We start from the raw sequence: 11,443 nt of genomic DNA on the forward strand, positions 1-11,443 counted from the left end.
GCACCGCTCAACGAGGGACCTAGTGGTGGTGTGGATGGTGTTATACCGTCGTTCTTGCTCAGTCCTCGGAGCAATTATAGGATTCATCATGCAGTGTTTCAGTGGGTATCCACTGTCACCGAGAAGCAGCCCATTTACTCTTCCAGCCTCGAAATCCTGGTATAACGCACTCTCTCGGAGGATGCGTGCGTCATGGGTAGATCCAGGCCATCTTGCCACCAAATTAAAGATGTTATAATTGGCGTCACAAGCAATCTGCACATTGATTGAATGGTATCCCTTGCGGTTGACATCAGATGGTGCTGGATCCGGATGTGAGTCCCATCGATGCAGCCCACAATACCAGGAATGTCAGAGGCCCGGAGGAATCTGTGTTTCATCACCGCACACTCGGCCTCAGTGGGGAGGTGAGCAGATCGTGGAAGGCGACGGCTCAGTGCCAGTGACACTCTGCGGATGGCCCGACATGCGGTGGATTTGTGGACATTAATCATGTCTCCAACAGTGTTTTGAAACGCACCATTTGCATAAAAACGTAGCGCTATTAACAGCTGTAATGCGGGTGTCAATGCTGCGTTGTGATCCGACACAAACTGTAAGTCGGGTGACAGCTCTTCAACAAGTTCATATATATCTCTCCGACAAAATCGAAACCTCTGAATCAGCTCCTCATCATTGTAAATGTCCAATGGATTGCTTCTGTCCCTAATAACTCTCTCCCATCTAAAAGCCCGCTCATTGTAAAGTCTGTGTATAAGGCGCGCCATGTCTTTACTGCTGAGTTATCAAGTGGTTACTATAAAACTTGCCTAGATTTTTACTTTACGCCTGCTACTGACTAGGCGTAAGATTTACGCCCGGTCTTAGCGAGAAGAGGACTTAAGCCTGGATGGTGCAACTGTCATAACTATTAGGTCGGACTTAGAATGCTGAGTTAAGACCTACTTACCTTAAGCCCAGGCGTAAGCCCTGTTGGTGCAACCGGCTCCAGATGTTTAAGAGTCCACATAGGATCTTCACTAAGTAACTCCTGAAATGGAGGAGCAGAGAAGTGTGTTCGACTGGTCTCAACTCTGGGTTTTCATAGATTTGGTCCACTAATAAACTTGGCCAGATTTCTAGAAATGAGAGCTGCTCCTGGGATGGATGCCGTCTCTCCGAATCAGACCAGGTCTTCCCCAGAAAGTCTGCCAAAGATCTACAAAGCCCACATCGTTTGCTGGACACCACCTCGACAACCAGCGGCGGAATGACGACATGCGGCTATACATGTCATCACTGGTCAGATTTGGCAGGGGTCAGGAGAAAACTACAGTGTCCGACATTGTTTTTGCATATGTACACACCGTCTCAACATTAATCTTAGTGACCTCCGATTGGCGTAACCAGGAGTCATTACCGCCGACGTGAATAACAATCTTACTATTTACGTTTATCCTTAGCCAGCAGTTTCAAAAGCTGGCTTCGCTAACTTCACGTTTCTCAAAATGGAGCTGCCAATGATCAGTTGGTTTCTCAGCTGGTGTGTCGCTGAGTGGGGAAAATCTGTTAGAAACGAGAAGAGGTTGGTGATTACCCGTGGGCTTTGAATGCTTACGACTATTCCTCCTTCAGACATTCACCCAGCCACCCCTTCCTGGCTGCTCAGGAGATCCCGGGGGACGGCTACCACAGGCTAACTCAGGCCGTTCCGCACCGACTACTGGGGACTGGCTAGCTACAGTAGCTAAAGACTTATTTACCAAGGTGCGGAGACGGACTTCTAAATCACTGAGCCTTGCCTCCATGTCTACAAATAAACTACACTTGTTACACGTACCATTACTGCTAAAGGAGGCAGAGGAGTAACTGAACATCACACAGAGCAGGAGAAAGTAGGAGAGCGAGAGGGAGAAGGAGAAGCCATCGCTAGCTGCTGAGCTAATGTCGCTAACGGCTGAGCTAAAGTACTGTAGCGTCAGCTACCAAAACTTTAGAACAACTATGAGATTGAACAGCAGTCACTAAAAGATGGAAAGAACTGTGAGTGCTTAGGCAAAATTATTGTAAGAATAAATGTTTAGTGGACAGTTGGCCGCAGTAATCGAACAAATTTAACTGGTATTTAGCGAGAGCAGCACAACACGCTGCCAACACACAAGCACCGGAAACGGATGAGTCAACACGCTTACCGCAGTACGTCAGCCGACATCTAAAGCAACATTTAATGTATTTAACTGTAACTTCAGTTAATGACCAGTAGAGTACTGTGATTAAGCAGTATGTTGCTTTAGATTTCATGTATTTAACTGTAACTTCATAGTCAATGACCAGTAGAGTACTGTGATTTAGCAGTATGTTGCTTTAGATTTCATGTATTTAACTGTAACTTCTAACTGTAACTTCACTGTAACTTCATAATTACCTACTTTATAAAACAATTGGCGCAATATACATACAATTGAATTTTAAAGACATCGTAACCTCCAGTTTAACATGAATCAATTCCTCGCTGTCTCTTCGATTTTGTGCCCGTCTCTGGATTAATGCCCCAAAACACCTATAAACACAAGGAAAGCCGTTTCATTCAGGTAGGATGATAAAGGTGGCATTTCCCAAACAGTCCCCCCCAGCTTTCAGTGGGTCACTGCTGTTGTATGACAGAGCTAAACTTATCTCTGTCTGGACAAGGTGACATTACTGTGGTTCAGATAAAAACCAGCCATTTAAAGAAACAGTAACTGAAAACCATTTTCATTACAAACACTTCAATCAACAAAGTGCAGGTGTGTGATTTACCTAGGCAGAGTAGCCTGAGCGGTACTAGCCTGTGCCATTGACAGAGAGGGGCATGTAATGCATGCACGGGGGCTATACGGGGTGAGGGTGCTTTCCCCCGATTGGGCAAATGCAAAGTGCAAACAATTCTGTCATTCTGTCATAGGTGCTGAGGCGTGGCCTTGTGAGGGAAAAACAATAATGGGCGGAGCATGGAGCATGTAAAAAATTGAACTAAAATTCAAACAAAATATTAACTTCAAATCTACAAAAGTACTCAGAACTGAACAAGGACAATTTTTAAAACGGCTTCCTCTCTGGTCTCCAGCACAGACACGTGTTGAGTCTATAATACAGCTCTCAGGGAGGCACGTTAGCAGTTGCCTGCTGTGGTCCTGGGCTGCTCACAAACACAAACACCCAAACATAACTACTTTCAACAAGCCCTCAAGCACAATAGTAACGTAGACATTTACCTTTAGATAAATTCCAGAGTGCATGAAGCACCTTCAGCATACTTCTAATTTAAATTGTAATAGCTGGCGAAAACGACAGCCAAACCACTGACGAAGTCCTGGTGAGGTCCTATGACCACTTGGCCCTCCGCAGACAGCATCCATGCACTGGGCTTCATTATGTCACCTGAAACAAATTCAAATATACTCACCATACTAGTGGAGAGCTGCTTCTGGAACGCGCTGTGGCACGTCTGTTGTCAGCACAAGCATTGACTAGACTACCTCAATATGGTGCAGGCTTTCCCTGTGTGGATTCAGAGTATGAATAAAATAATTTTTCTTTAAAGAGAAGTTATGAAAATATTTGTGAATGCTCTTAGTTAATGTTCTTAGAAAGAAAGAAAATCAGAATCAGCCATTTTCAGAAAACCATCCATCCATCTTCATCCGCTTATCTGGGGTCGAGTCGCGGGGGCAGCAGCTCCAGCAGGGGACCCCAAACTTCTCTTTCCCGAGCCACATTAACCAGCTCTGACTGGGGGATCCCGAGGTGTTCCCAGGCTAGTGTGGTGATATAATCTCTCCACCTAGTCCTGGATCTTCCCTGAGGCCTCCTCCCAGCTGGACGTGCCTGGAGGCGTCCTTACCAGATTTTAAATATTGACATTTTCATTTCAGGTACCTCAACATGTTCTCGACTCGCTGGAAAAGGAAGTAACTACTGGAGCTGAGATCAGACCACAACAGAGAGCTCACAATTCCACACATAGATGTGAAGATGTAAAACAAATTCACTGTTTACAATTTGATTTAGCCAGGAGGAGATTAAGAGCTGGAGGGATAATGTTTTTGAGGAAGTTAGGGATAAAGGACAAAAGTGTAGTTCTACCAGATGAGTGTGCACAGCAAAGAGACACTCGCTGGATCAGTACCAAAAAAGCATGACTTGATGGTGTGAAATGCATTAAAAAAAAATTAAGAAGACATCAACATTATCTTGGTGTGCTTGGTAGCATTACCATCCTTTCAATGTCAGTGGCTGTGGCACACACCTGCAAATATAGAATAAGAAAAGATTAAGACTCAACTGTTACCATATCTTGTACCCATAGATTTATCTTTTTTTTAGTCAGTACACATATTGTAAAACTTAGATTGTGATCATGTGTTATGTATGAAGTACTCAGTCCACTCACCAAGAACTTTAGCTATCACTATAAGGAACACCTGTAAACCTGCTTATTCATGCAATTATCCAATCAGCCAATCATGCGTTCAGGGTTTTTCCTGCAAAGAGATGTTTTTAGCAAGCGCCAAAGGAAAATCACCAGCGCCAAAATGATATGAATTGGGGGAAAAAAGCATTTCAAATCCCCTCCGAACGTGTTTTAATAGCCATTTATCAAACAAGCAGAACATAAACTTAAATACGACGTCTTGTCTTCCAGCAGTCACCTCTCCTCACATTCACAGCCGCAGTATTTTACACATGCAGCTGGCGCTGGATTAATAAACCAGCTGCTGCGTTGGTTTGACTGCGCCTGAACGCTCCTCCATGAAGCTGTATTAACCGGTACTAGCACTTTCACATTTTACTCCGGCACCGGTTCTCTTCTCTGCCCTCTCCAGATTAGGTTTTCTGGGTGCTACGTGACGCTCGCCTGTTCACGTTCTCTCCTTCCTGCTAATCTCCGCAGGGAGATCAGGAGCCTTTCATGCGTGTTTAAAGTTGCTCGTCAAAGTCACTTCATGACCAATCACAGCCTGGAGCAGGCGGGACATTACAAAAAGGTTGAGGAACTACAGCAAACTTAAGAAATGTTGAACGTGTTGTTCTGTATGTCCGGTTATTATTACAGCATAAAAAAAAATGAGAGACTAACCACCATGAAGAGCATTTTTCTTGCACAGTAACTTAATGACTGAAAACAACCCACAAAATTAAACTGCTGTTTTGTCCAACTGGAATTAATATTATAGGAAAATATCAGAAAACGGTTTTGTGTAAAAAAGCTGAATCTCAACTAATAAACTATCTGTAGGAATACTATCCAAATAAAGTGTAAACTGTAAATATATAATTGTACTGACATTATACTTTCTATTTAATGTTATAATATTTATTAATACACTAATTTACACATTTACTCCTCCAGGTTGTGGATATATTTTGTTTATCAAATGGTCAGAAATAACAAGAAAATGCATAGATTACGGTCATAAGGTATCGCACTGCCTTTACTGTACGAGCACCGATCATGCTTAAGTTAATGTTACTGTCGAGCAAAGTCACCACCCAAAGGCCCATTATGAGCCAGGAAAAGCCCTGTGTGTTTTCCTTACAGTTGACAAGATAGGCAACGGCTGCTCTCTATCACACCCAGCACCAGAGAAAATTACGAAGGTTGTCAATCTTAAAATAGAAAGTGTGTGTAACTTAGCTAGAAAGATAACTTAAGTTACTTCACCGCCCTGTAACGTCAGTCTTGTCACCATGCTGTAAGGTAACGTTAGCTCACAAATACAAACATCGTCACACAAAAAATCAAATAACCCGAGTTCTTACAAACGTGTATCTTACAGCTACAAATCCCTAGTTCTTCAGACTGTCAAGCTAAGTTAATGCATTTTCAAAAACAAATATGAGTGCCGCTTGGTCTAACAGCAGCACTCACTCTAACTGCCCGCAGTGGAATTTTCCAGACAAGACCGTTGACTTGAAAACTAACTTCCATCAGACAATGGACATGCGCAGTTCATTTTACAGTTGACAAGAAAAGCAACGGTTGCTCTGTATCACATGCATACACCGCAGGGGAGAAAATTACAAGCTAACGTTACTAATTTGAGATTAAAGTTGTCAAACTTTATCTTTGCCCTTATCCATTACAATATTTTTCTCTGGTTGATAAGAACGGTCAATGTATTAAGGTCACAGCTTACCGTATAACGTTAACTTCATTGTCCAGTGGTCTTGTCAGCGTAAAAAAGCACTGCACCAAATGCTGTGGGGGAAAATATAGTGGGGAAAGACAGGCTCTTAGCACTAAGAAAAGCTAACGTTAACAGATAACTTAAAGGATACCTTAACACCTTTAGAAATATGAGGCTTGAAAACAACTCAGACGAAAAAGCATTTCTAACGTTACTAACTTAATAGAGTAAGTGTCTGTTAATTTCTTGTTTAAAAAATTGGGTGCTCAAACCTACCATGAGTAAAGTTAACATTAACCACTAACGTTAAGTTAACTAACTTTATGGCTGTATTCGAAACCGCCTACTGTACTAGTAGTATGTACTGATTTGGTCCAAATGTAGTATGTAGTATACAGTATGCTAGTGCTTCTCAAGGGGCGTTCTGAGGACGATGGGGGCGCTGGAGGCAATATTTTGGAAGGGGGGCGCTGAGCTGCTTTCGGGGGCGTTTGTTGGTTGGAAATTCTAAGGCGAGTTTACACTTAAGATTCACAACAATAAGAGTTTAAACTTAGTCAGTTGTGGGTAAATTTTTACAGATGATACTCTGACTTCTTTAAGTTTAACTTTAAAGTACTTGCAAAAAACTGTGGTCTGCCACATTAAAACCTGCCAGTTTAGTCCACTGCAACTGTACGAGACTTTTAACTAGGCCTATTTAAATTCGTATTTGAGCTGCAGGCAGCGCATATTTGCGCAGCACATCCTCTGGCTCGTCTCTCTCATCTGTCCCTCGATCTCCTTCCTTAACACAGCTGCACAAATCTGTCCAACACAACGCTGTCAATGTCGGAGACCCAGCTATTAAAAGTTAGTAGCAAGCATGTAAGGAGAGCTAAGTTAATGTTAGAATACAGCTGGGTTTTCGAGGCTAGCACGCTGTATCTGCGCCACAGTTACACTGTCATTCTTAGGAAACACTGAGTTATAAGTTATGAGCACATGAGCTAATAAAGTCCAGTCAATAACTGAATTAAAACAGATTCATTTATTACTGAGATGAAAAGGGGCCACAAACACATTTAAATAGGTTACTTCCCCACATAAGAGGAGGAAAGACTTAATCATGTGTGTTGACTCAGCAGGGATGATATTAAATAAGCTGATCTACAGGAGAAAAATATTTAAAGGCAATAAGAATGTCAGAGAACCTCACTAGATTATATTCTATTATAATAATATATTTTGAATTGTCACCTGCCACCTGAATTTTTAGACATTGCCACCATAAATTGGTGCAGAAAAGGCAGAAATTGGAGGAAAAATTTTCACCAGAATGCAGGAAATTAAGTGTTGATGCTCAAAATCTTCTGGGGGGGACCCCCATACCCCCCACTTATTAAGTGCCCCATCCAAGAGAACAGTATCTGGCTTCACACACAGTTTCTGGGAGGAAAATCCACTTATTAGTTAAATATAATTACTTTTCACATGGCTTTTTTGTTACATTTCCGTGTTTGTTTGTTTTTTAAAAAATCAACAATATTCAGGGCAAATTGCAAACATCTTTTTTGATGGGGGGGGTAAGGGACCTGGATAATAGATAGGGGGGAGCTGGCCCAAAAAAGGTTGAGAATCACAGCAGTATGCAAACAAAAGCAAAATCTGCAGTATGCCAAAAATACCCGGTTGGAGTACTGATTCGGGAAAAATATGCAGTATGCCAAAAATACCCGGTTGGCGTACTGATTCGGGAAAAATCTGCAGTATGCATCGGACCAGTCTACCTCGCGCACTGTGGCCCATAATGCAAAGCGCTAGACCTGTAACAACAACCCGTCTTTTCTTTAGGGGACAACAACAGAACTTGTTTTACAATTTCCATACGTGTTTCATCACTAATTCCACAGTTTTGAGGTGAGAAATCAACTGTGTAGATTTTAAATATCGGCATTTTTAGGGAAATTGTTGACGAATCGAGAATGTGCTCGAACGTTTTCGGGGTTGAGAAGCTCCGCAAATGCAGCGGGGGAAGCTAATGAGCCAGCCCGCGGGGTTAGCTAACGATCCGGCCAGTCAGCTCACGGAGCCCCCTGGTCCTCACGCCAGCTCACGGAGCTCACAGCCACACAGACCTCTGCAGCCAACGCAGCAGATGAGTCCAGCAACAACCTGAGAGGAAAGACCCGCAGCTGTGAGACAGTTTACATGTTCGTTCCGCTGTTATTCTGTCTTTACATTCTGAGTAATGTAGTAACGTTAAATAAAGACACATCTGGCTCTTGATGGACAGGCTTGTGTAACTTAGAAGCACTTTGATAAAAAAATAAACAACAATAGTGGAACGAAAGGGGACTGCTGTCCTTTATTATTATCATTATTCTAAATAGACATTACATTTTTAGTGTAATGTTACAGTTGTGGTTATAGTACATGATTTTATATAATTCTTATTTATGCACCAATATACCGAAGCAAACATCTGCTACAGCTCGGCTGCAGCCCTGTTACATACGATGTTTTTAAAAGAATACGTTTTAAGCGTAATTACTTTTATATTCCTCTCATTGTTCCGATTTTGAACACCGGAAACTAGCAAAGCCTGGTGTAGCATGCTGCAAAATAAATCTATTTAACATTTTCTTACTACATACTAAACCTCATACAGTTTGCAGTATACAGTTCATACTGCATACTGCTGTTGCCAGTAGTAGGCGGTTCTGCATACAGCCTGTCTTTGTAACTTATGTTAACTCCTCTACAAAAACATACAAAGCAACAGAACTTAGCTATTTGGTTAATACAGTTAAATAACATGCTCTGCTATATCAAACAGTCATTTCAAAGTCATTTAGTTGACAAAATGTGACATTTCAACACTTACAGTCACTTAACCGTCTATCGGGATGAGCGAGGCGAAAGCTCCGAATGACGCAGCTCGAAAAGTCTGAATTCACAGCAGTTTCCTGTAACAGCCCCGCCTGCATTCATTTCACAATAAAATTCTGAACACGGTATAATATTGTGAAATGTCACAGTAAAAGCGTGTGAAGTGATAATACTGTAATTTCTTGTGAAATATACAGTCCCATCCTGTGAAATAATTTGCAGTGTACCAAACTGCTCATAATATTCAGCCTCACATAAGAAAAATGAACCCCATTTATTTTAACGGCTGCGACAGGCTGATGCACCGAAATGAAAATTCTTGGTCGAAGCCGAAAGCCAATATAATGCTAGCTAACACGTGGATTTATAACTTTAATGGTTCTGATGTTTATTAGCTGACCTTAGTTAACTTAATAGCTTCATAATCTAGACAGCAACTTTTGTCTGCCTCAGAAGCAGTGTTACATTTGTAACACATTACTCCCAACTAGTAATGTGTTACAAAAGTAATGCAATTACAGTTACGTAGTGCTTTTTGCTGTAATGCAGTAACCTTCAATAGATGTCTATGAAGATTCTCAGTCATCCAGGTCATAGTTATCCAACGAAGGTTAAAGTCAAGGGCAACTGGACTTGGTTGAAGATACTGGAAGACGTTTCGTCCCTCATCCAAAGGACTTCTTCAGTTCTGACTGACTGGCAGGGAAACTTAGCTATTTAACCTCAGTGGGGTCGTTGGCCCGGGTCGTCGATACCCCTGTTGCTGGAATTTGATGGTTGAGAATGTAGGCAAGCCTGTGCATGCGTGAGGTCTTTATCAGAGTATAAATGCAATTATTATGATGCTGTCTGTATGCTAAAGAATAAGTGTAGACAGCCACGTATCTCCTCTGATGCACATGCAGCTTATTTTCACCTGGCAGAGATGAGGGTTCACTGTTACCGAGGTTCACCGCCTCTGCACAGATTCCCCACCCAACCGGTAGGAGTGCATCATACCTCACTGGTTTCCCACCCATTAAAGATGCACACATTTGTTAATATTTTAGATGTGTGGAGTCTGATTCCCCTTCACATACAGTGAGGAAAATGAGGAAAAACAAATAAATAGTTAAAAAAATCATACATTGTGATTTCTGGATTTTTTTTTTTAGATTATGTCTCTCACAGTGGACATGCACCTACGATGACAATTTCAGACCCCTCCATGATTTCTAAGTGGGAGAACTTGCAAAATAGCAGGGTGTTCAAATACTTATTTTCCTCACTGTATACTCACCTCTCTATATATACTTATCCTCTGCTCTGCACTCAGATGTTGGTCTTCTTCTCTCCTTTAGTCCTCCAGTCTTCAGCCTGCCAGCTACCCATGGACCCTGAAGATGTACAGACACGAGTAGTCAGGATGGCCCCAGTTGCTCTCGACTTGCAGCTTCACAAAGTTGAAGACACCTTTTTTTGGTGACTAGCTGGGACAGGACGAGGACTAAATGTCCACGCCCACCTTCAAAGGCCCAGCAGCGTCCTAGGACCAGGGGGGAGTGTACCTGAGGAAAGACAGAGAGAAACAGAGAGTTTAGGATGTATGTATAAAAAAGAATAGACAGTAAAACAATGTCAGCTATTATCATAGAGCCATCTGTCTTGTGTTTGTAGTTCCTAGCTGAATAACAGTCCTTGGGCTCACAGGTGGCCGCCAGATAGGCATCCCCAAAAACTATCTGTCCTGCCTCTTGTGTCTGGTACTTTTTTGAAGATAGCTGGAATAAAACACTGGCCCCTGCGCACAAAAACACACACAAAGAAAATAAGAAAGCAATCTATAAACTAAAAAGCAAGTGTGAATTACAATCTGACAAATGAAAATGGCAAAGATGATTTAGATGTTTTGATGTTAGACTCCAGAGCAAAGTTGGGCAAAGTGTCTGCTGCCGGAAGCAGGTAGTTCATCCTATTCTTTAACCTCAGCAGCTCGTCCTACAGCTGTCTGAGTTGTGTCGCCACGTCCTGTAAGGGAGAAGAGATTAGTTAAATAATGCTGCATGTTCAAAACTTTGCTGACATCAATGTGTGTTTCACATGTAGGTGAGAACATCTTCGGACTCTGATTGCTTTTAGGTGCACAGGAAGAATAAAAAGACGTTTCTATCTAAAGAGACAGTCAAGCCGCTTTCATGGGCCTAATTGTAGTCGTGTCAGTAGATGAGACTGGGGATGTTATTTAAAGTTATATCATTTATTTTCACTATAATTCCATCCGTAAAAAACACAATGACAGAATGTTTGACTATTTGGGATTCATACAATTGAAAAGCAAAAATCCTTTCAGATGGGCCCGCTGGGAAAAAATCTTGACGCGTGATCGGATCTACAGTTTGTGTCAGTTTCCTTGACATGAAAACGTTTGAGAACTGTTTTACTGT

The 11,443-nt window shown here is 42.0% G+C and overlaps 2 long non-coding RNA genes across 2 annotated transcripts; one reads left to right on the forward strand and one right to left on the reverse strand.

Moving 5' to 3' along the window:
• Positions 1-311: 311 nt before the first annotated feature.
• Positions 312-5,748, reverse strand: LOC119909269. The gene is made up of 3 exons (XR_005445413.1): positions 3,425-5,748; positions 950-1,030; positions 312-450 (listed from the first exon to the last, which is right to left on the reverse strand). It is a non-coding gene; the product is annotated as an uncharacterized LOC119909269 (long non-coding RNA).
• A 3,990-nt stretch (positions 5,749-9,738) lies between these two features.
• Positions 9,739-10,647, forward strand: LOC119908470. Its single transcript, XR_005445290.1, has 2 exons — positions 9,739-10,002; positions 10,361-10,647. It is a non-coding gene; the product is annotated as an uncharacterized LOC119908470 (long non-coding RNA).
• The last annotated feature ends 796 nt before the right edge of the window (positions 10,648-11,443 follow it).

The sequence above is a fragment of the Micropterus salmoides genome, unplaced genomic scaffold (genome assembly GCF_014851395.1).
Source record: "Micropterus salmoides isolate LMB-PRFRI ecotype aquatic unplaced genomic scaffold, ASM1485139v1 Ms_hic_scaffold_18, whole genome shotgun sequence".
NCBI lineage: Eukaryota > Metazoa > Chordata > Actinopteri > Centrarchiformes > Centrarchidae > Micropterus > Micropterus salmoides.